Source organism: Amblyomma maculatum, chromosome 6 (genome assembly GCF_055883805.1).
Source record: "Amblyomma maculatum isolate TAMU_Amacu chromosome 6, ASM5588380v1, whole genome shotgun sequence".
NCBI classification, from domain to species: Eukaryota; Metazoa; Arthropoda; class Arachnida; order Ixodida; family Ixodidae; genus Amblyomma; species Amblyomma maculatum.
This window is the reverse complement of record NC_139349.1, coordinates 108,284,201-108,307,628: the sequence shown is the minus strand read 5'-3', so window position 1 is coordinate 108,307,628 and position 23,428 is coordinate 108,284,201. Positions and strand designations below refer to the sequence as shown.

At 47.7% G+C, this 23,428-nt stretch overlaps 1 protein-coding gene across 1 annotated transcript in view; it reads left to right on the top strand.

Moving 5' to 3' along the window:
* LOC146186540 (angiotensin-converting enzyme-like) overlaps positions 1–23,428 on the top strand; it is a 50,633-nt gene that overhangs the window by 8,806 nt on the left and 18,399 nt on the right. The gene's annotated exons all lie outside the window — the stretch shown is intronic.

Genomic DNA, 23,428 nt, shown 5'->3' with positions numbered 1-23,428 from the left:
GTTGTGTAAATGCCTGTAAATAGTGTATAAAGCCTTTTCTTCATCTCACCAGCGTCGACTGGGATTCATCGCTATCGCCCAGGGAGCTGACAGCCCTCGTTCACGAAACGGGTGACGAGCGCTAGACGCGGTGTCGTCTTCTAGCCCCAGCGTGCCAGCTGTAACAGATAGGGCAGTGACCCACAACGCACGGTACGAAAAGTCACCACAGCAGCGGATTCGGGCCAGAGGGGACAAGCACCGAGTTACGTATTCAAACAGACTTTATTCTACCCGAAGAGGAGGAGGTAAACTTTATTTAAAGAAGAGGTCGTAGGCGCGGGGTGGGTTGACGTTCCCGTCTCCGCGGTGGGCTCCTCTTCTAGGCCGGACGCCAGGTGGCCGACCGACGATGTCGTTCGGCGACCTCTTCAGCCCGCTCCGTGACTCGGAGTTGAACCTCCGGGTCGGAGCTGAGCAGCGCGGCCTCCCACTGAGATTGGGTAGAGAGCTGCAGACTCTGTGATGGCTTGTCTTGATTACATGAGTATAGGATGTGTGGTGTGTCTGCCTTTTGATGTCCACAGAGAGAACAGACAGGGCTGAACTGCTCTGGGAACCATATGGAGTACATGTACGGATTAAAGAAAGTGTCTGTTTGAAGCTGCCGCCAGGTGACTTGTGTTTTACTTAGAGATCGATGTGGTTCTGGGAAGATTTGTCTTTCTTTCTTGAAGTGGGTAGTAAGTTCGTTGTAGGTTGTCATCCGCTCCCTGGCCGACCTGAGCTCAGGGCAGCGCACCTCCCGGTTAACTACGAATCCTCAGGCAAATTGGTGCGCTGCCTCGTTCCCAGGATGGTCTGAATGGGCAGGGACCCAGATCAATGTGATAAGGCGGGTATGGAAGATCTTTTGTAAGATTTTGATGGCTGCGGAGTGGGCCCTTCCATTTGCAAAATTTCGAATTGCGGTTTTAGAGTCGCTAAGGATGTATTTGGCAGTGGTGGAGGTAATGGCTAAAGCTATGGCAGCCTGTTCGGCCTCCTCCGGAAATTTTGTTTTATTGATTGTCGCCGATGCGAGGGGAGAACCTCGATGATCGACAACTGCCAGGGAGAAGGCATCTCTGTCCGCATGTTCTGCCACGTCCACGTGCGCCGTGTCTTTCTGTACTGAAAATCTTTCATGTAATTTTTGTGCCCTAGCCCTTCTTCTGTCCGTATCGTATTCTGGACGCATGTTTTTAGGCAGAGGACGGACTATTAATTGCTCGCGCACATGTCTTGGAATCGGCAAAGTGTGGGCCCGGGTCCCTTCATATTGTATTCCTGCTTCTTTTAGTATGAAACGTCCCGTTTCATACCGCTTCATTTCCGCTAAGGTGTTATGAATTCCTAACTTTAGTAGTGTTTCATTTGGGGTATTGCGAGGGAGGTTAAGCGCAATTTTATGGGACTGCCTAATTAGTGTATCCAGGTCGTCTCTTTCTCTAACTGTGAGGGTGACGTATGGTCTAGAGTAGATAACTCTGCTAAGAACGAAGGCTTCTACTAGTTTCCTGGTCTCAGCTTCTTTAACTCCTCCACGCCTATTCGCGATTCGTCTGAGGAGGAGGAAAATTTGGTTGACGGTGTTTTTCAGTTTCTTAATTAGTGTGTCGTTTTTTTGGTTTGACTGTATGAGCATTCCCAAGATACTTAGTGTTTCCACTTCTTGGATGGCTGCACCTTCCGCGTAGATTTTGATTGCAGGCGCTTTATTCTTTCTTTGACGCTTTGGGTGTAGAATGAGCAATTCAGATTTCTGGGGGGAACACGCGAGTCCCGCGGCTTGCGCCTCCTCTACGACTACGTCTACCGCTTGTTGTAGCGTATCTTGTATCGTGCCAATACTCCCCTTGGTGGTCCAAAGGGTGATATCGTCCGCGTACAAAGAGTGTTCTAGGTCTGGGATTCTTGCGAGTTCGTGTGCCATTTTGATTAGGGTTATATTGAATAAAAAGGGGGAGAGGACCGATCCTTGCGGAGTTCTTCTATCTCCTAAAGCGAAGGTGTCGGATTTGATAGTGCCAGTTTGAATTTTAGCCGTCCTATCGGAGAGGAAGTCCTTGATGTAGTTAAACGTTCTTGCGCCTACATTCACCAGTGAAAGAGATTCTAGGATTGCTTTGTGTTTAACATTATCAAAGGCTTTGGTTAAATCTAGGGCTAGGATTGCCCTGGTACTCCTTTCCTGCTCATGAGATAGGACTTCGTTTGCTAGTCTTAGCATCGTATCTTGTGTTGATAAATGTGGTCTAAAGCCGACCGTAGTGTTTGGATATAAATTCTCTTTTTGCATGTGGGACTGGAGTCTGTCTAGTATGACGTGCTCTATCAGTTTTCCTATGCAAGAAGTAAGCGAAATAGGTACGAGGTTTTCGAGCGCGAGCTTTTTGCCAGGTTTTGGGATGAATTTAACGATGGCATGTTTCCAAGACGCTGGGAGTTTTCCCTCCCTCCAACACTCGTTCGCAAAGTCCGCGAGGGCTGTGATAGAAGCGTCGTCTAGATTCCTGAGTGTCTTATTGTTAATGCCGTCCTCTCCTGGGAGGGATGTTGTACGTACCTTAAAGAGGGCTGCTCTTATTTCCGCCATTGTTATGTCAGCATCCAGGATGGTGTTAGGCTCTCCGTTATAATCGGGCGGGGACTTCGTCTCACGGGTTGTGCAGAAGTATTTCTGCTGTAGCGTGTCTATAATATCTTGATCCGTGCCTGGGTCTATGTTTAAAATTTTGGTGATTTCCTTTTTAGTGGTAGCTTTGCTGGATTCCGGATCAAGGAGATGCCGCAGAAGATTCCACGTCTCCCTCGTGCCTAGATTGCCATTCACATTTTCACAGATATGGTTCCACTGATGTCTCGCTAGTTCTGCGGTGTGGTGTTGAATTTCTTTCGTGAGTGTGACGATCCTGTTTCTAAGCTTTTTGTTATAGTTTTGCTTAAGCCATCTTTTTTCTAGGCTCTGCCTTGCCTCCCACATGTGCGTAAGTCGGCTGTCAACCGTATTTACGCCTGAGTCATGTACTAGTTCCTTAGTGGCCTTTTCCACATCCGATAGGAGGGTCTGTGTCCAGTGTTCTAAGTCTATGATTGGTTTGTTATTTTGGTCGCGGATAGTCCTAAGTTTGTCCCAGTCGGTAATTTTGTTTTTTCTGGGTTGGGGTCTGAGATTGGCAATGGTGATTTTAGACATTATGATATAATGGTCACTTCCCAGATTTTGTCTGGTGTTGCTCCAGCTTAAGTCTGGGAGATTTTTGCCCATCGTTAGGTCCAGGCACGTGTCCCTGGTCACGCTGTGGCCTATCCTGGTAGGTTGCATGGGGTCCGTGTATTGGGTGAGCCCTCTTTGCTGGATAAAATCCATTACGGCCGTTCCTTTCCTGGATATGGTTGCGTGTCCCCATTGCACATGTTGAGCGTTGAAGTCGCCCACAATTAGGGTTGGGTTTTGGCCTGCGATTTGGAGGGTTTTGAGTATAGCGGCTTTCGATGGTCCAGCCGGTGCCCTGGGTGGCTGTATGCGTTTAGTACGAACAGAGAAGAGGAGTTTCTTCTGCTAGGCAGAATTTCAATTAATATACAATCGAGCTCTACGCTTTCAATCTCGTGGTTAACCACGGTAAGATTTCTATGTACCAACGTAGTGGTTAAAGGCTGTTCTTTGATGTGACATGGCAGAACCGCCCGGTACCCTGGCAGTTTTAGTCGAGACATTCTGGGTTCTTGAATCGCTATAACGTCAGGTTTTTCGGATTGCGATTGAACGTGTAACTGCAGATTTGTTTTTTTTGTTGCGCATAGACCTGCAGTTCCACTGCCAAATTGTTACGGTTTTAGGATTGGCCACTTTGCTGGGATAGATCGATTGGCGCCCCTTGAGCTGAAGGGGGAAGCCGGTGTAAAATTTCCTGTAAAACGGTGTCAATTACTCCGAACTTGTGATTTACATCCTGTATGTGTTGTTCGAGTCTTTGTTTAAATTATCAACTCTTTGGGTTAGACTATCGAGTTTCTGGCTGTGCTCCTCCACTTTTTGTTCGAGTTTTGGGACTCTATCCTCCAATGAGGTATTTCTTACGTCAGCTGCTACTGCTCGTTTTTTGTGGGGTGTTTTTCCTTGCTAACTACGCTTACTAGGGTTTCGACTGAGGCGGTCAGAGTAGTTTCCATTTCTGTGACTTCCGGCATGGGAGTGGTTTCGGAGGTGGGTCCTTAGATATGGCGGGTGCTTTTAGTTTACTATTTTCCTCCTCCAAGTGTTTGATTCGATCCGTGATAATTTGAATGTGGTGGAGTGCCTGATCTAGTTTAGACTGTAATGTTTGCAGCTCCATCCCCTTCCCATGAAAGGCCACTCCTGCCCAGCTCACCTGTTTCGGCCCGGGGCTCTGAGTCCGGCTGCTAGTGCTGGCGCCTCCTCCATTGCTGCTGCTTCCGTTGCGTCCGCCGCTGCTATTCCGTCCGCTACGGCTGCTGCTGCGTCCGCTGTCCAAGGACGGGAAGGAGCTCGAGCGGTCCTTCCTTTCGGTAGATGTTGGGTCGTCACATGTCCGTGATTTGGGTCTTGATTGGTGCTCCGACTTTTTCTTTTGGTGTCGTTGAAATCGCTTCTTGCAGCTGTTATCGCCTGAGTTAAACAAAACAGGTGCGAAGGCTTGGGGACTGATGGGCTTCCCTGTACAGCAGGTGTTCTTGCTGTTTCTTCTGCTGCCTTCGCTCGTACCGAGTGGTGCTGGTGACCACCGCTGCGTCCGTGGCTCAGTGACACATTGCGGTGCGGAGATGACGACTTCTCTTCTCGGACTGTACACGTTTATTTACACTTTTTACAATTGGCGTATTTACACAAATGTCGTCGGATGCGACATCAAACGTAGAGGGCTAACTGCGACTGGTGAACGATCTGAGGTCAGAGGCTAGCAGAATCAGGCCTTGGCCTCCTGCTACACTTTAGGCCGGAGTCCCTTGAGACCTCCGTCAGCCTAGCCTCCCTCTCGAACAACCCGTCTGCCCTCGACTCTCGTCCGAGCCCAACTCTGTTCCGAGCCCAACTCTCTTCCAAGCCCAACTGTCCAACACTCTTCCCTTAGCGCTCAAAATTCCAGTTTTGTCCGTTGACCAATCAACGTACGCCACTCTGTGGCCAATAACACTCAGAGTTTCAAAATGGGCTGGCCAATCATTGTGCCACATATACCCCTCTCCTACGCATGTCCAATAAAACACACACAAAGCACGCACTAAGCGGCGAGTGGTTGCGCACACAAACACATACATCTGCAACTTTTCCCTCTCCAAAATCCTGCCACGCAAGCGGCGCCAAGCAGTCGCAAAGACAAACGGCGTGCACGGTTACACTTCCGAAAATACATAAAAACACACACGCGCAAAGCTCAGGCCCAAACATTCCGATCCCTGCTCTTGGTCGGTTGCGCGCGGGCGGCGGATTCAAAGGGACACACAGGCGTCTTCCCGGGAAGACATGTCAACAGCGCGTTCTCCCCAGGTCCGTGTTACTCCGCGTTTCGGGATTTATGGCCTCCGCGCCCTCTCCACTCGAACCGGGAGACACCGCAGTTAGCGCCGAACCCACAACCACTGCGCTTATGCTGTGCGCTCTAACTGCACTGCTCTGCCTCCCTCGCGGCATGGGACGGAGAGAGCCGGCGGCGTCGCCCGCTGCCATGTGTTCTGGGCTCACTTCCGAGAAGCGGTCGCTCGCGCGACCGTCATAAATCTGCCCGCGTCAAACTGCCCCTTGACCTTGGTCGCCCCTTCGGAATCTCGCTTCTGTGCGAAGCCCGCAAACTTAACTCCTCCCCATCGAGAATGTTGCGCGTACACTTGCTGTACGCTCAACATAAAACTCCTCTAACAGGGGGAAGAGGGGGGGGGGGGGGCATTGGGGTGTGGCGTACACCAAACAAAACAAACCAACGCAGCATGCAAACAATAGTGCACCGCTCCGTACATAGGCGTGCGCGCCCTGAACGACAATGCTCCGTGTGCACACTCGCAAATTGTAAATAATGCATGCTCCAAAACTCTGATTAACACTTCTGGCGTATCGACACCACACAAAGCAATACAAGGTAACACTGCTTGGCGTATACCACACGAAACAAGGCAATAAACACAGCATGATAGAACACAGAGCAGAAGTTCACATAAGACACATATGTCCCGCACAGGAATGACTGTCCACTCCGTGCTCAAAGTCTCGTGATGCGTCAACGTTTCCCCCTCTCATTCACTGCCTCAGCGCGTGGTCGAGCCACAGGGGATCTTTACGCCTGTCACAACTCGCAGTGGCAGAGTGGGTTAAGACTGTGAACATTGCTCGGCGCTTACCACCTGGATCAAATGGCTGGACGGCTCGCATGGCACAGACGGGCCGCAGCATGCAAGATAATGGCACGCGCCGTGCTTTTTGGTTGTGCCACCCTCCCGCATCACATAAGACGCTAGCTGCCTGCGTGCACGACACACGCGCTTCCTCGGAAGCCCGAACAAGAATGCACCCAAAAGGTGTGCGTGAAACTATCGTGCCTGGCTCAAGAGGCCCATTCTCCGGAGGCTCCGCCTTAGCAGTCCTTCCTTTACGCAGATGCGCACCGAGGTCACAACGCTGGTCATGGTCCATCGCTACTTGTGGCGATATTACTTCGCTCTCTTCAACGCGTGGGACGCAATTTCCGCCGCCATCGCTCAGACCATGCCCCAGACTGCGCTCATCTGCATCTTCACACGAACCCGTGTTTTTCGGCTCGGGATCGCTTCGCCTAACCAGCTCTGCGGCTGCTGGCTCCTCGGACGCTACTGGTGTAGCGATCACTGTTTGGACTGTGGCGCTCTCGACACAGCCTGCCTGGCACTCTGCCGCTTCGGTCGGGAGCACAAGTTCAGCGCTCGCGCCAACCAAGCATTTCGCGTCCTTGCTCACATTCGCGTCATTAGCATGGTGAGCACATTCGGCTACCTCGCAAGACTTGACCTGCTCATTTTGGCTAATGACATTTCCTGTCAGAGGCGCCTCCGTAGAACACACCTCTACCTGAGGGATATGAGACTGCTCCTCCCTCTCAACATCGGTTGATTCTACAACTCGCGTCTCCTCAACGCGAACTTCAACTGCACTCCCCTTACCGACCGCCTCGATCAGCGTTTGATCAGTGCCATTTTCGGGAATGTACGCCTGAATTTGTACCGGCTCCGGTAGTTCACGCGCTGCCCTCCGTAAGCGCTCCTCCTCCTCGAGCCTTTCCCTTTCCTGCCTTAGCTCTTCCTTGGCTATGGCTAACTGCCGCAGGGGTTCGTGGATCTGCGCTATTCTTTTCTCCCTTCTCGTCCTTTCCTCTTTTTCCTTAATTCGCTCAGCCTCTGACATCGGCGCATACCAAGCGTCGTATGCACAGCCATAATCACTCCACCAACCGAATGTAGCCATTGTGCGTTACTTTACATTAACCCTGCGACTCATGCGCATACGCTGAGGCAAGTAAAGTGAGAGTGGAGAAACTCACTCAATTGTCGGGGTGTCAACCACGGAGCTTGCGAAGTTCCCACATTCAGGTGCCGCGCAGAACAGGGTCCGTCGTCTCTTTGTTGCAGCGCTCCGCTCACTTTCACGGTAGCCTCTTGCTCGCCGGCGCTGTCGTGAATGAAGCCTTGGCTTCTGAGGCCTCTCGCTTGGATGTCGCCTCACTGTCGCTGCCTCTCTAGGCCGGTAGCGTCGATTCACGGGGCACCTCGACGTCAAACTTCTACCTGGTCAGCCTTGGCTCACCGAGGTAGTGCGCCACCCTCCGTGTACATCAGTCCGAGGCGTCGTCGATCTCTCGCCACTCCGCAGAAAGTCGCTGGGCCGATCCTGTCGACTGCGCCAGTTAAACAAAACAGGTGCGAAGGCTTGGGGACTGATGGGCTTCCCTGTACAGCAGGTGTTCTTGCTGTTTCTTCTGCTGCCTTCGCTCGTACCGAGTGGTGTTGGTGACCACCGCTGCGTCCGTGGCTCAGTGACACATTGCGGTGCGGAGATGACGACTTCTCTTCTCGGACTGTACACGTTTATTTACACTTTTTACAATTGGCGTATTTACACAAATGTCGTCGGATGCGACATCAAACGTAGAGGGCTAACTGCGACTGGTGAACGATCTGAGGTCAGAGGCTAGCAGAATCAGGCCTTGGCCTCCTGCTACACTTTAGGCCGGAGTCCCTTGAGACCTCCGTCAGCCTAGCCTCCCTCTCGAACAACCCGTCTGCCCTCGACTCTCGTCCGAGCCCAACTCTGTTCCGAGCCCAACTCTCTTCCAAGCCCAACTGTCCAACACTCTTTCCTTAGCGCTCAAAATTCCAGTTTTGTCCGTTGACCAATCAACGTACGCCACTCTGTGGCCAATAACACTCAGAGTTTCAAAATGGGCTGGCCAATCATTGTGCCACATATACCCCTCTCCTACGCATGTCCAATAAAACACACACAAAGCACGCACTAAGCGGCGAGTGGTTACGCACACAAACACATACACCCAGGCAGCACACCAACATCGCACCAACCCCGGCCCAACGTCGACAAAAATTGGTACCAACATTGGCGTAACACTGGCTTTTTGAGAAATTGCTACATTTTTATATATTGGTCCGGCTTATATGCCAACATTGCACCTATCTTGGCACTGCCAACATAGGCTATCAGCTGGCCGTGCCCCTTGTGTCACGTATTGGCATGCCACTAGTATTCATTGGCACATTTTCCATTGGCAATAAACCGGCCGTGCCGCTAGTATCACATATTGGTATTTATTGGCATGCAACAAGTATTCATCGGCACACGTGGCACTGGCACTGCCACTGTTAAGCCACCGTTAGCCATGCAGTTATTTCACCCTTGCCCTTACTGCTGCCACTTGCTCTGACAATTGCGGCTTTCTTATGCAGTCATTTCCCAATACCACCTTGCATGTCATCTCCCTAAGGAGCCATAACAACAATGCAATTAAATGAGGCAAGCAAAATATTTTCCGAAAACATTTTATTGAGAGCTCATATACATGTACATGCCATAAGGACATCAGGGGGCCAAAGTGCAGTGCAGGAGGCATTCGGTACAGGGCTAATATGGGAGATGCTAGTAGGTGTAATTGGAAACAGGGCACTAAGCAGCACATGACCAGGTAGTGCAGGTAGAGGTGATGGGGTGCAGTGTGCATTGCTCATGAGGGAAGGGGCTGGACATGTTGAGCAGGGTTGATGCACTATAGCCTTGTAGTGAAAGAGGTGTTGCAGGAATAGGAGGCTGAGCATGGGTGCATTCCAGGGCAGTGTCCACCATGGATGGAAAATGGCAGTGGACTGTGTTGAGCATGATAGTTGGCAGTGAAGGGTCAATGGATCAAGTGATGAGGTTGAGGGGGCGGGGGAAGCGCATGGTCCAGGTAGTAAGCTGGGCACCCCGCAGGAAACAACCATTCAGGAACAGTTTGTTGAGGAGATTGGCCCGTGGGTGTTACAAATGACATCTGCACAGAAGACAAGCATATATCACCATAAGATTTAAACTCACCTTCTCAACACTTATTCAAACACATATTTGAAGTCTGGGTGCTCTATACGATTGAGTACAAAATACAGAACCCCGCTATAGTAAAGCCTGATATAGTAAAGTGAAACTGAAGTCCCAGTTCATCTTCCATAGGCAACTGTACATTTTTCCCCTTTATAGTGAAGATGTTTTTGGTAAAAAACGGTTAAAGTGCTTCTGGCCATGGCGACGACTCCCGCGCACTACCTAGAGTCGCGAGACCAAGACTTTTTGTATTTGAAAACAGAACAATAACCCCGAGTGTTCGTTTAGGTGGCTTTACTACTAGCCGTAGCAGTAGTCAAAAAAAGCCTACTTTACAGAAACATTGGAGCCGTGAGGGAAAGCGCGCAGCGCGAAGAAGAAAAAAGTAAAGCTGTCTACAAACATAGCAAGCAGGCGGCGTGTTCCATTCAGAAAGTAAAGGAGTAAACGTGCAGCACGAAATAGGGAAGGGAAAGAAATGGGTCAACATTCACTGCAATATGCAGTACAAATCATGAGGCAGTGGTGGCAGAAAGTGGAGGTGCAGCGAGTAAGGTCTTACAGCACTTGAGTGCCATGCGAATTTATCATTTATTGCCTTTTAAAAGAGAGAAAGAGCAAAACGAGACACCATGTTCATGCAAAGCTTTAGTTTTTACATGAAATCGAACTTTGTTGCATTCGTATTCACGTCTTCATGCTTCAGAGGTACTTCCACAAGATGTAGATACATTTTATAATGAAAAAATCACACAAAGAGATGATAAAAGCGAGATGGAAGGTATTTAGGTTTTTTTTTTTCATTAAGCAACAAGACGTGTTCAGGAATTCCCTATTTAACTACTAGACAGCACTTTCAGGACCATGTCATCACAGACCACTGATACAGTAAAGACCATAATATAGTAAATATTTTCGCTGGCCTCAGTGGCCTTACTATAAAGGGGTTCTACTGTATATATTGAAGGCCTATTGCCACACATTCTTCTTTTAGAGCACTTTGCGACAGGTTTCTGGGCCTGCAAGGGCATGCAGCATCTTATAACGTAGGGATAATAAACATATATGAAAAATAATATGCATTCCAGATACAAAAGAAAGATATTTGGAAGAAAAAACCTGCTTCCAGCAAACCGCTAACTTCAGGTGGATGCTTAGTGTGCATATAGAATTACATTTCCTGAAAATATGACGGTTCAGGCTCCAGAACGTTCAATTTTTAAAAACTTCTTAAACATTCCTACATTAGACAATATGGATTACTAAGCATGCAAAACTGGATATTAAAGAACACATTAAAGAATATTTTTCTGGAGTACACCAGTTACAGGCACGCATACGTTACTGCGGCCAGAATGAAGAAATAATTGCCCTGACAGAATCGATCAAGCTATCTTCAATCAGCTGAGAGAGATGTGTACATCGCAGATATTCTCTAGGCTGCGCACGCATATAATATTCTCAAGATAACAGTACCATTTCAAGTTCCAGCTTTTTAGTTTTCACAGCTTTATTGCTTGCTGCATTCTACTATAAACAATTGCCTTACTTGTAATGTACCAAGGAATAGTTTTCATACAGTGCTCATTATAAATTAAAGACACCAGAACAATATGCACACAAACAAGAAAAAAAAGAACGGGACAGAGCGCCATTCAAAACTGATTTATTGTGCAGAATAAGTACATATATATCTCACTGCCGGCATATGCGCAAGGAACCAATTCAGCGTCATGTAGTTTAAGATATGTTCAAGAAGCCCATGCCTCATACCATAGCCTCTTTCTCTGAGAAATCATTCTTGAACATAGCTTATCTTAAACTACAAGATGCTGAATGTGATGTAGCTGAATGTGTTCCTTGCGCATGTGCCGGCAGTGAGATATATATGTACTTGTTCTGCCCAATAAATCAGTTGTGAGTGGAACTCTGTCCTGTTTTTTTCTTGTGTACGTGAATTATTTTGGCGCCTTCAGTTTATAATAAATAAACACGAACAGCCCAACAAGAAGTTCTAGTAATCATACAGTGCATGCTTGTTCAGCTAAAATTATTACAGTCAGCCTGCAATGAGCAATTGAGCAAGTACTAGAAATTTTTTTTGCATAGGCAGGAAAATGTTATGCTAGATCTGAGTACAATGATATCGTACTTCCTTATCAGCTAGCAGCCTACCAGGTATGCATTTTCCCTCATCGCAGCTAATCATATGGCCATACCATCGGCAACCTTCCACGTGCAAGATTATATTCAGTTAGGCATACCTGGGTGATTTTATGTCCAGGTACCAGGTGTGGTGCTCAGGCATCTGATTTCTTCAAACCAATTCATAGTAGTTGTTGGTACAGAGAATAGTAATCTGCCTGAATATCTGAGGCCAAATATTATTTCATTGCTTAAGCACACCTTAAAATACAATGCATGATGTGACTTTGGGATCATAAAAAAACGATACATCTAGCATGACAGTGATTTTTACCTCCACCCTATCACAAGTTCCTTGAAAAACCAGTTTAATCCTGAGATGAAAAGTTTTTTCGCACACATTTTATATTTCAGTATCTATAAAATGTTGATATTTCGTGAATATATTTCAAAATCAAAATTCCTTAACAGCCTCACAAATTTTTTTTTCAAAAATGGACAATATTTTGTACTCAAATTAAAAATAAGATTGTGTCTGGAGAAATAGTATTGTTTGCAGAACAAAACAGCACAGACGCAAAAAGCACACATATCGCTCAAATTTAATGTGCAATACACGAACTGAGAGTTCACCTAAAATTACAAGTACAATAGCCTTGTATACATGGACTCGACAGAACGGGTTGAATCAGCGTTGAGTAAGCAAGGTCATCATTCTCGACCCGGCTGATGTCTACATGAACTCGCTTTCTAGTGAGTAAGTATCGTAGCAGAGCGTAGCATCGAGATTCGAAGTTATTGTGCAAGTTCTTACTCGTATTTGATCCCATTGACTTTTACTATCTAGAGCTTCGATTATTTTTTATCTTTGATGAGCGCTAAAAAGCATTCATTTCGAGCGACGCTCGTCGCCGCTCCAGAGGCTTTTTCCTATCCCAGAATTCCCCATAACTATACTCCCTGACTGGACTGCGTCTACATGCCTTTAGATAAGCGGGTCAAGCGAATTAACCTACCCCCTGAAATCGAGTTAACGCGATCCGCTCCGCCGCCTATTTTACTCGACCCGACTGTGTATACATGAACCCCACAACTGATTTTTCACTCGACAGACGTACTCGACGCAATTCTGCCGAGTTCATGTATACAGGGGTGGAACGCACGTGTAACAAGTAACAATGCAGCTAAGAATCCAATCTGCTTTCTTCTGGCTCATCCAGTTTTCTAAAAAAAAATATCTTGTCTGACATAGGAGGATATTTGGAGTTAAGCAGCTAAGCAACACAAGATCCATATGCTTGCTCTAACGCGTGACTCCTCAGTGCACTTACAGTTGCAATTTGCTTGGTCATGTGGCAGTTCACTAAACCGTCTGACTAGATATGACAATAAAAAAGAACATCGGGGGATCATTTCTACTTTTATTAAGACATGCAAAAGTTTTTTGTTTTGACATAGCATTCAGAGACTGCTGGAGTTTGGCAGTTTTATACGTCTTATTTCGTTTGGCAGTTGCAAGGGGATGTAGAAAAAGAAATATGAGTAAGGAATATAAGGGGTGACAACATCCCGAAATAAAACTAATGAACCAATGATGCACACTGCTTATCTTAAATGGTGTCACTGGTAGCATCAAACACAGAAAATCGTCCTTGAGTATGACAAATTTGAAGCCCAGGAGGTGAGTGATTGTGGGCAGGTAGTTAGAAAACGGCAGCCCCCCTGAGAGGTAGGCGGCACGATCACTGCCACCCATTATGGGGAAAGCCCTGGCAAGCATGCAGGCAAAGGTGCACATATATAAGAGCAATAAATGCACAAGGAATGCACGCCTGAATGAGCAGCTGCACTAATAATTTCCTTTTGTCTTTCAGCCCACCCCTCCTGCACTGTAAGCAAGTCTGCTCTGTTTTCCGAACACAGAAGCATATGCAAAAACAAACAATGTTCTCTAAAATTTACAAAATTTGAACGAGTATTGCATGATGATCTTTCTGCAAATGTCTTGCTCTAGGGTTACAGAATAAATTCATTGCAGCTGCGAATAAAGCGAGTTAGGAGCTAATGGCGAATCTCAATGGCAATGGCGAATCTCAATGGCAAGTGACAATTTAAAATTGTCACTTTGAGCAAAGTAAATAGCCTGGTTTAGATCAAAGTAATATTACATCTACATGGCTGAAGCCAGTGTAGGCCACCAGAAATGTACAAGCAGTCAGTAACTGCATGTCTGTATGAACAAATACATACAGTGCAGGCAGCAGTAATGAAGGGAGAGTGGAAGGCAAATAACCTGAGCAACACTGAATGGCTTTCTTCTCTGCAACCTCAATACAGACTTCCTGCGAATTCTTGTAATGCAATCATAATCAAGTATGCTAAATATTCCATCACTTAAAGCGCCTGCACTCCCGTGTTACGCAAATGACAACTACTTCTTCAGTTCACAAGCTTTGTATGATATTGTGCTCTTACACCACAGGTTCACTCAATCATGCCTCAACTTGAAATAGTCACATACTGTTGAAATAAAGCAATGAAATATAGCACCAGCTATTAAAGCACTGCCAGGGACATGAAGGATATTATTTTCTGCATACTGGTGGGCAAGAATTCTGAACAAGTAAGCCTTGAGCTAAAAAGCCAGAAAAAGTCATATAGCATGCAATCATATAGCAAAACGCCAGCAGAGCATTTAAAGCCTTTATATAATGCAAAACAAAGGCAATGTGTCATACCTACCGAGGCAATGTTTCCTTACACACAGCATGTTTCATGGCAAGGCTCCCACAGTTGTTGACAGGTTTGCAGCACCAAAATGATGACGATGTTGTCTGCCTCACATTCAGGCAGCACCCCTTTGATGGCAGATGATTGCTTGTGCAAAAGCAGTGCGATGATACAAGTGGAGCAGCTGGACTGCGGGCGTTATAGAGCAAAGAGCCCTAAATGCAAGGAAAGAAAGTCTCCATTAAATCGATGCCTCTAAATCATGATAACAGCATACCACGGCTCTTCTCTGTTTAGTTAATCTATAATTTCAATTGAAAGCTGTCTCAAAAAATGAACTAATTGCAACTCTATGTTACACATGATATAACATAGCTGTGCCAGGGCGGTGGGGCGATCAGTTAGCATAACGACCGGAAAATGCATACTGATGTTTCATGCAGTCTTGATGCTGGAGCAAACTGTCATGGTGCGAAGAACAAAATTAAAAGCAGGCACTGGCGCCAAACGTGTGCTACACAACCGACGCGACTAGAGGTGTGCACGGGCATAAATTTTGAGCCCGACCCGGGCCTCATGCTACAAACCCGAACCCGGCCTGGAACTGAAATTGCCTGAGCCCACCCAGCGCTCACACTTAAGGCTCCGGCCCTGCTGGAGATGCTATAACAGACCAGTTGCAAAACCTACAAGTCGGCTTCCCTGTGAGGCAGCAATTCGTGCACAGTGGCGACAGAACCTGATTCAGGGATAATAGTTAGGTGCAGTACATGCATCTACCACAGTCCACGCTGCTTTGGATGCAGTTCCCCACGCACAGGCCATTGTCAGAGAAAGGCTTTTGGGCATTCTTAACACTGGAATAAAGCGGGGCGCACTGCCACCCTAGGGGTGAAGAAAGAAAATTTAGAAAAGGGACACTAACCGGAGAGGGTAATAGTGGGGCGACAATGCGCACACGAATAATACTGTGACGAATGGGCAAGAGGTGCGGGAATTACCCTACCAGTCAGGCGATGTGCTAGCACTGTGCCCAACTATTACCCCAAAGTCTATGCCGCCATTGTGCAGGAATGTCTGCCGCACCAGGAAGCTGACGTGTAGGTTTTACAACTGATCTATTGCAACTGAAGCAACGATACAGAAAGATAAAAATAGGCGACAATTCCTGGCGATGCATCGCGCGACGACGACGCCAACGCCTGTCGCCGCTGCTGGTGCACATTGCACAGAGCGAAGGACCTCAGCGAGAGAGACGCGTTTTCAGTCCTGCTTTGTTAGCGCCGCCTCCTCGTTTGGTAAATGAGTACAGTTACGCTATACCCAGTTTCTTGCACTAAACAGCCACACTGATGAAATTTCTTGAAAAGCGTCAAGCCCCTCCCCCCCCCCCCCCCCCCCCAAAAAAAAAAAAAAAAATGTCCCAGCGCAGCGGCGTGCTACTATACTGCGATGCAGACATGATTTAAAGCAGTGGCGTTTTTCTGCAACTTTCGAAAATTAGCAATATCTAGCAACACTAGCATTTTTCGTTTTGCAATACTACCCTACCAAGCTTTTACTAAACCGTCTCGATGCGCTCATATATGCACGGATCAGACGAAATGAGCGTCTGCAGGATTTTCGCTCATACCGGACTAGGGAAACAAACTTTGCATGCAAAAAAAAAACAAAAAAAAAGAAACAACTAAGGTGAGTACCCCGAAGCATTTTGCGATTGGCTGCCTCGCGAGCTGGTTCCAGCATCATGAGCGATTTTCTAAAAACCCAGAACCTGGGCGACAGCGCCGAGTGGCAATGCTTTAGCGGTCCTCAGCGCACTGCGCATCGTGCTGCCGCGCGACCCATGCGGTTAGCGTTTTATCGCACCAGACACGAGAAAATATGCTTTTGCCCTGACTCCGCTCACTCCGCTCGAGGTCACCCGAGGGAACCCGAGCGGCCGAGCCACGCAACGGCTATACGCCGTTCCAGCCACTGTAACGCCGTGAATATCCGAAGTTGGCTTTTAGGGCTACGATGCCACGCAGTTGTTTACTTTAGAAAATCAGTACTCTGCAAAACAGTAACGGTTTAACTTGAAATAAGCTGCAAAATGATCGGCATCAAGTCGCGCACACTTGAGAACCACTTTTGAAAAGTTAACAACGTAAGAAATATACTAAAAGAAGACAAATCTCCCTAGCACATGGCTTACGCAGCCTGCAGCAACAATGAAATGTAAGACAACGCTTGTAATTTAAAAAATGCTCAATCTAAGAGGCTAATATTTTGCTCCAATATACACAAACGCTTTATGAAATCTGAATGAAAAAATTTGAAAACTTACATGGAATATTTCTTGAAGAAAGAAGCATTTTCCGTGCGCGGTGCCACCGAACGTCGAGCCGAGCGAACGAGTGGCCGTTGGATGGACGAAAGAACGGAGCGCCCTCTTTGAAACGAAATACAACTGCCGCCGTCATGCCGGCTAAACGATTGTCGCGTCATCCTTCGAGCTTTTTAGTAATCGCCTTTTCAGCAGCAGCAGCATAAATGCGCTCTGCGGCTGCTCATCTATGTAGGGCTCTGTGCTAGCAGCGAAGCTCGTCGTCGCCCTGGAGAGGCGCCTAGCTGTTTTGTTTCTAACACCCAAACCTGTTCAAGTTGTATTTTGTGAATGCTGTGTTCTACTACGAATAGTTCGCTCACTTTTAGCATACCAACGAAAATTCTTTCATACAATAGTGCTCAATCGAGTGGAATATTTCAATCACCCTGAAATGAGGATTTGAAGCAAGTTTGTTGAAAATTATTGAGCTAAGCATCTCAGTACCACGACTTGCCACCTCTTTATAAGCTAGTTGCATACGATGCTTACATTTTTTCTCATATATCCGCACCGTCAGCATCATTCTATCTCATAGATAAGTCGTTTGTTGGCCCGATTCATTAGGCGCTTGTTTCTTTCTCACAGTTTAGTTTCTTGCGTATATTTTATTGGCCAAGAAAATGCGGTAATAGCACATTTCTCTATGCAACCTGTTATGAGAGCCCGGAAATGTTTGAAAGAAGTCTCCAGTCTGTTAGCGTTCGTGTTTTTATTACTGCGCAATTCCTTCCCCTGGGCGGCGGCCAACCGCCCCTTGGACCCTGAGTGGTGCGTCGACCCATCCACCGCTTTGGCGCACCTGCGTGGATTTCTACGCGCGCATGCAACCTCGGACCTTGCTCGCATCGCATGCGGTGAGAGAGTGCGATCCGGGGAACGATAGGAGTGCGAAGTGCGCGAGGACGGGATTGAACGGTGCGTCAGCACGGAGGGCATTCGTGAAAAACTGTGCGAACGAGCGTGTGCGAAACAAAGATGTATCATTGTAAACCGGTTGTTAATATACCCATTGTACCTTTTCGTATTTTATATGCGTTTCCAGTCTTTTCTTTCACATTTTTTTTTCGTTCTAATGCGAACAAGTCAGTTTACATCTGGGTAATCTTCTCTCCATACACAATATTTGTAAAAAAAAAAAAAAACTCCCTTCCCCGCGCACGCCTGTAACTGTTCCACCACGAAGGTAGTTAGAAAATAATAAGCTTTGATACCGAATTAAGCTTACTTGTAAAACAACGACTGCTTTATTTAGTTTTTGAACTCTACAGTTATTCCTTCTTGCCATTTGTAGCGCAAGCATTGTATTGCATTGAACGACGACGGAATCGCGAAATTGAGGGTGTGAATAAAAGCGGAGAAACGTTACAGACTTCTTTTTTTCGCACTTGCGCAAAAAAAAAAAAATAATCCAGAAATTCAAAAATTATGCTATCAATGCACTTGCATGGCGTCCAATCAAATGTTGTTCTGCTGAGCTGCCGTTCTTGTATACTGGCTGATACACGAGGCTATTTTGATTTCCTATGAAATTCAGTGTGACAAAGCCCCACGCGGATATATTTCGCGTTTCAAGTTCTTGTGAAATGTGGAAGCCGGCCCGTCGCCGTGCCGCGGGCGACTCTAGCTGGCTCTGCGATCATTTTTGCCACTGCAGTGATTTGAATATTCGCGGCTTGTTTAGCAAATAACTGGCGTACTCGTTTGCCGAATGAGTGTTTCAAGATAATCATAGAGCATTTATCAGTACCGTATGTGTACGATATTCCATCAGTGATTAATGCGCCATGGTCATTGCAGTCGTACTTTTGATTATACACGTATGGAATGGTCTACTCTCGCAAAGCCTAAGACGTAAGTTACGCTAGCTCTACGTATGTCAAATAGGTATATGAAAGAAATAGAGCCTTAAAGTATAGCGGCTGACGCATTGCGTCGTAAATTCCCGCCCGAACGGCGGCCGTGTGCCCCTTGAACCACACGTGGAGCGTCAGGGCCAGCGTCTTGGATTGCATCGCGCAGCGTGTAACCCGACAACCCCACCTGCAGAGCGCATCCACTCGGGCAAGTCGGCGCCGCTGTTGCTGGCGCCGTGCCTCCATGTTTTTCTTCCTTTGTTTGTGATGTTTTCAATGAACCTAGCAAGCATCGAACAGAGCGTTCATGTTTCGGCGCGAGTGAGTGCCATCAGTGTACTGGAACAAAAGTGCGCGGTGTGTCGTCAACAAGGGCGGACGCTTGAGAAAAAACAAATGTGCGAACGAGTGCGATGAAGAAAAGTGAAACCGTAACCCAGTTATTTGTTTCAGCATAACCTTAATATTATTCATACTGAGATTGTACCTGCAGTGTTTTCTCTCCATTTTTTTCTAATACTTCCCTTCTTAGAGCGACAGCGAAGCAGGAAACGTCGATACGATTTGCCATATGTGGGAACGTCCATGCATGTGCGGACCGACGTTTAATTTACCGCTCAATAACCCAGCTTTAATTTAGATCACCATTGTTAAATCGTTTAAGCGAAAGTATGTGCTGCGATGCTTCGTATTCGTATAGCTTAAACGGCCTAGTGTATTTTTAAAGTGTATTTCGATGGAAGCGCGCTCGCCATAGTCGATCTGAGTCACGTACGAGCCTTAATAGGCCGACGCTTATCGTTCATTTTTTGCATCGCACTGCATGCGCGTCCTGCGGTAATCGTCTGTTTGAAGCCACTGTTGTTAAACCTAATACACTCGGGGGCAAAGAAATTTGCTACAACTTTTGGAATTCTCTTCACCCAGAGCAGCAGGAATCGCCAGGGGAGCAGCTATGAAAGAACCCAGACCATTGCCGAAGAGAATACAAAAAATAGCAACCATTGCCTACGACGATATATGACATGTCGTTTTGATTCTTTCGGCGTGGAGCTATTTATCGCCGCCGCCGCCCTGACGGACCAGCAGACGGGGGTGAACTTATTGATATTTGACGCCGTTGACCGATTGTCGGTCTCATCCAAATTCGTCACAGTATACATGTGGATTGATTACAGTGCCAGCTTAAGTCAATGAAGATCTAGTGTAAAAGTACATGGTGTAATCCCGAGCAACATCAACAACAGCTAGGTGGGATTAAAGCAAACGCGACTGAAACCAGCACCGCGGAAATTCACAAGACTATTTAGACACAAGATTTCCGAAGTATTTAAAATTGCAAAGGTAACTTGAAAACATCGATTATAACAGCGCAGCTAACGACTCCAGGTATTAAACGAGCCTGCCAACCGCAAAAGCACGCTAATGCGGTTTCCCACGGAATATTTCCACCACATGCTAATTTGCATCTAATAGTGACCAGTAGGTGAAATAGACAAGAAAATGTTGACTGAAGTGTGTGCTAATGCATTTGGCGGGACATGGTAACAGAACGGACAGTATTGTCCAGCATAAGCCATATATTAGCCAACGTCAGTGGAGTAATGGCTAACGCTGTTCGATATAGCCATCCTTATGAAAGGGCGATGCCAATACTGTTGATATGTAGGTATGCCAGTGTATATCTGACATTGGCGGGCCATTGTAACAGAGCTCACATTATTGTCCAGCATATGTCGAATATTGGCCAACACCAGTGGACTGATGGCTAATGCTGTCCGTTATAGCCATCCTTATCTCATGGCAGCGCCAACACCGGTGATACGCCGGATATCCAGGCCCATCATTGCCATCCTCGTATAATGGTACCACCGATATTGTCAGGGCATAGGATATGACGGGCCAATGTTGTTATCAATATAAATAGGTACGAACAATATTGGTTACCAATGAAATCCTCAGGGCCAGTGTTGGACGTGTTATAGAATGGCACAACCAATACCAGCCATAAGATGGCAGCGCTGGGCCTACATAGGGCTGATCTCTGCCAACTCACTGACAATATTGGCCCGGGCTCTTGTGCTGCCTGGGCATCTGCAACTTTTCCCTCTCCAAAATCCTGCCACGCAAGCGGCGCCAAGCAGTCGCAAAGACAAACGGCGTGCACGGTTACACTTCCGAAAATACATAAAAACACACACGCGCAAAGCTCAGGCCCAAACATTCCGATCCCTGCTCTTGGTCGGTTGCGCGCGGGCGGCGGATTCAAAGGGACACACAGGCGTCTTCCCGGGAAGACATGTCAACAGCGCGTTCTCCCCAGGTCCGTGTTACTCCGCGTTTCGGGATTTATGGCCTCCGCGCCCTCTCCACTCGAACCGGGAGACACCGCAGTTAGCGCCGAACCCACAACCACTGCGCTTATGCTGTGCGCTCTAACTGCACTGCTCTGCCTCCCTCGCGGCATGGGACGGAGAGAGCCGGCGGCGTCGCCCGCTGCCATGTGTTCTGGGCTCACTTCCGAGAAGCGGTCGCTCGCGCGACCGTCATAAATCTGCCCGCGTCAAACTGCCCCTTGACCTTGGTCGCCCCTTCGGAATCTCGCTTCTGTGCGAAGCCCGCAAACTTAACTGCCTGTGCGGTGCCCTCCTCCGCAGATAATGCAGACCGGGTCGCAGACTTCTTTCAGGTGTTGGTTGCCGCAGTACGGGCACCGTTGTTGCGGTGGCTCCGGACATACGTCTCTTCTGTAACCAACTCTTCTGCAGTTTGTGCACGCCTCTACTTTGGGAATGAAGGGGTAAACTGGGTACAGGACTCCGAAGTAGACGATGCTATCTGGGAGTTCGTCCGCGTCGAAGTGAATCAGGAGGGACTTTGATGTTCTTCCCATGGTGCGTGCTTGAACGATGTCAGGGTTTCTTTTTTGGGATTCGGTCATTATTTCTTAGTGCGTTTCGCCATCGTAAGCCCTATAGATAATGCCCTGCAGGGCCCTGTCCGGAGGGGCGATGTACGACGTCATAACAATGTCTTTGCCTTCTATTTTGATTTTCTTGACTGCGACGTAGCGTAGTGCGTTTGCCTGCACCGGCGTCGATATGGTGATCACATGTTTTGCAGAGTTAGATTGGTCGTTTTCGGCCGCGGACGCGGTGACGCCGCTCGCTGTTGCGATCGCTTGTCTGATAGATTTTTCGGTGTAGCGCGTGATGTCTACGCCATCCGTTGGTCTGTAGATGATTTTATAGTCCTTCTCCAAGAGTCGGGGTAGCGGTTTCTTGGGATGTAGCGCAGGGAGAGGTTTCGCCTTCGGTTTCTCGGACTGCTCATTTTTCTTCTGAGGTGTTAATGACTCAGCTTTGGGGTTCTTGGTACGGTAAGAAACAATTATCTTCCAATCTGGTGTTTCGAATTCGGCTGGGGAAGCGTTCGCGCCGCACTAAGCCTGGCGTTCGGGTAAGCAAGGGCGCCGGAGCGACGCTGGATTTAGACAGTCCGAGCTCCGATTTGCGTAAATAAGGTCTTGAAAGGTGCCTTGTACACTCACGGTTCTTGTCCGTGTGTCGCAGTCGACGTATCCGGGTGTTTTCCCTTGTAGCAGGTGCTCGAAACGCGGAGCCCACACGAAGCCATGCGCCTCCGTTGGCCCCCTAGCGGAGAATCCGCTATTCTACCCGAGTACACGGCAAAATGCAGCACTCAAATACAACCGCCGTAGCAAGCGAACGTCCCGCTCGCGTTCGAGGAGCAACTAGAAACCTACCAAAAGGAGGAAGCACATGCGAAAAGGAGAGAGGAACGTTGTGCTCACCAGTGACCACACGCGGCTTCGCGCTCACAGTCACGGCCCGCAGCGGTCAGTGCGTACAAGAACTGGGCGAAACCGGTGACGGCGGCGGTCTTCCTGGCAGAACGTTTGAACTCCGCGCGGGCACAATAAGCCGACTAAAAACCCAGGAAAATCGCAAAACGTTCGCTTGTGTCGCACCGTGGATAGGAGCTCTCTAAGTTATGGTGGGAGAAAATAGGGGAACCCGCAGTGGCGTCGCTGCGGGAGACTGGGAAACAGTGGGCTTTGACCGGTGTGCCCTTCCTGTCGCCATTCTTCTGTCCTGATCGGCGGATTGTATTTCCGCTTAGGGGCTGTGAACGTCATTAATGAGTGCACTGACCCACTCTTTCAGGTCCGTTATGTTCGAGGGAGCGATTTGATCCCTCAGTTGTCTGAATTTGTCCCAGTGCGTAATGGTGAGGCGTTTATGCGGCGGGGCGTTGAACTTGAACAAGGAGATGTAGTGGTCACTGCCTACGGTGTCGCGTGCTGTTCCAGCTGGCGTGCCGAACGTTTTTTGCTTACTGTAAGATCAAAAGAGGTGCCTGCACTTACGCTGTTGTCTATTCTTGTGACGTTCTGCGGGTCGTGTGACAATCACCACGCCTTTCTTTTCCCAATAGGCATTTTATTATTCGGGCTGTCAGGCAAGGGCGGAAGTGCACAAATGGCAGATGCTATATATATATATATATATATATATATATATATATATATATATATATATATATATATATATATGTGTGTGTGTGTGTGTGGTTTTATGCCGACGGGAGTATGGCCCGTAGCTCACGTCACCCGTTTCGAGATCGAGAGCTGCCTGCCCTGTTGCCGGTATACTATGAAGCCAAGTCAGCGTCGAAGACATGAACGCAGGCGTCTTTGTACATTGTTTGCAG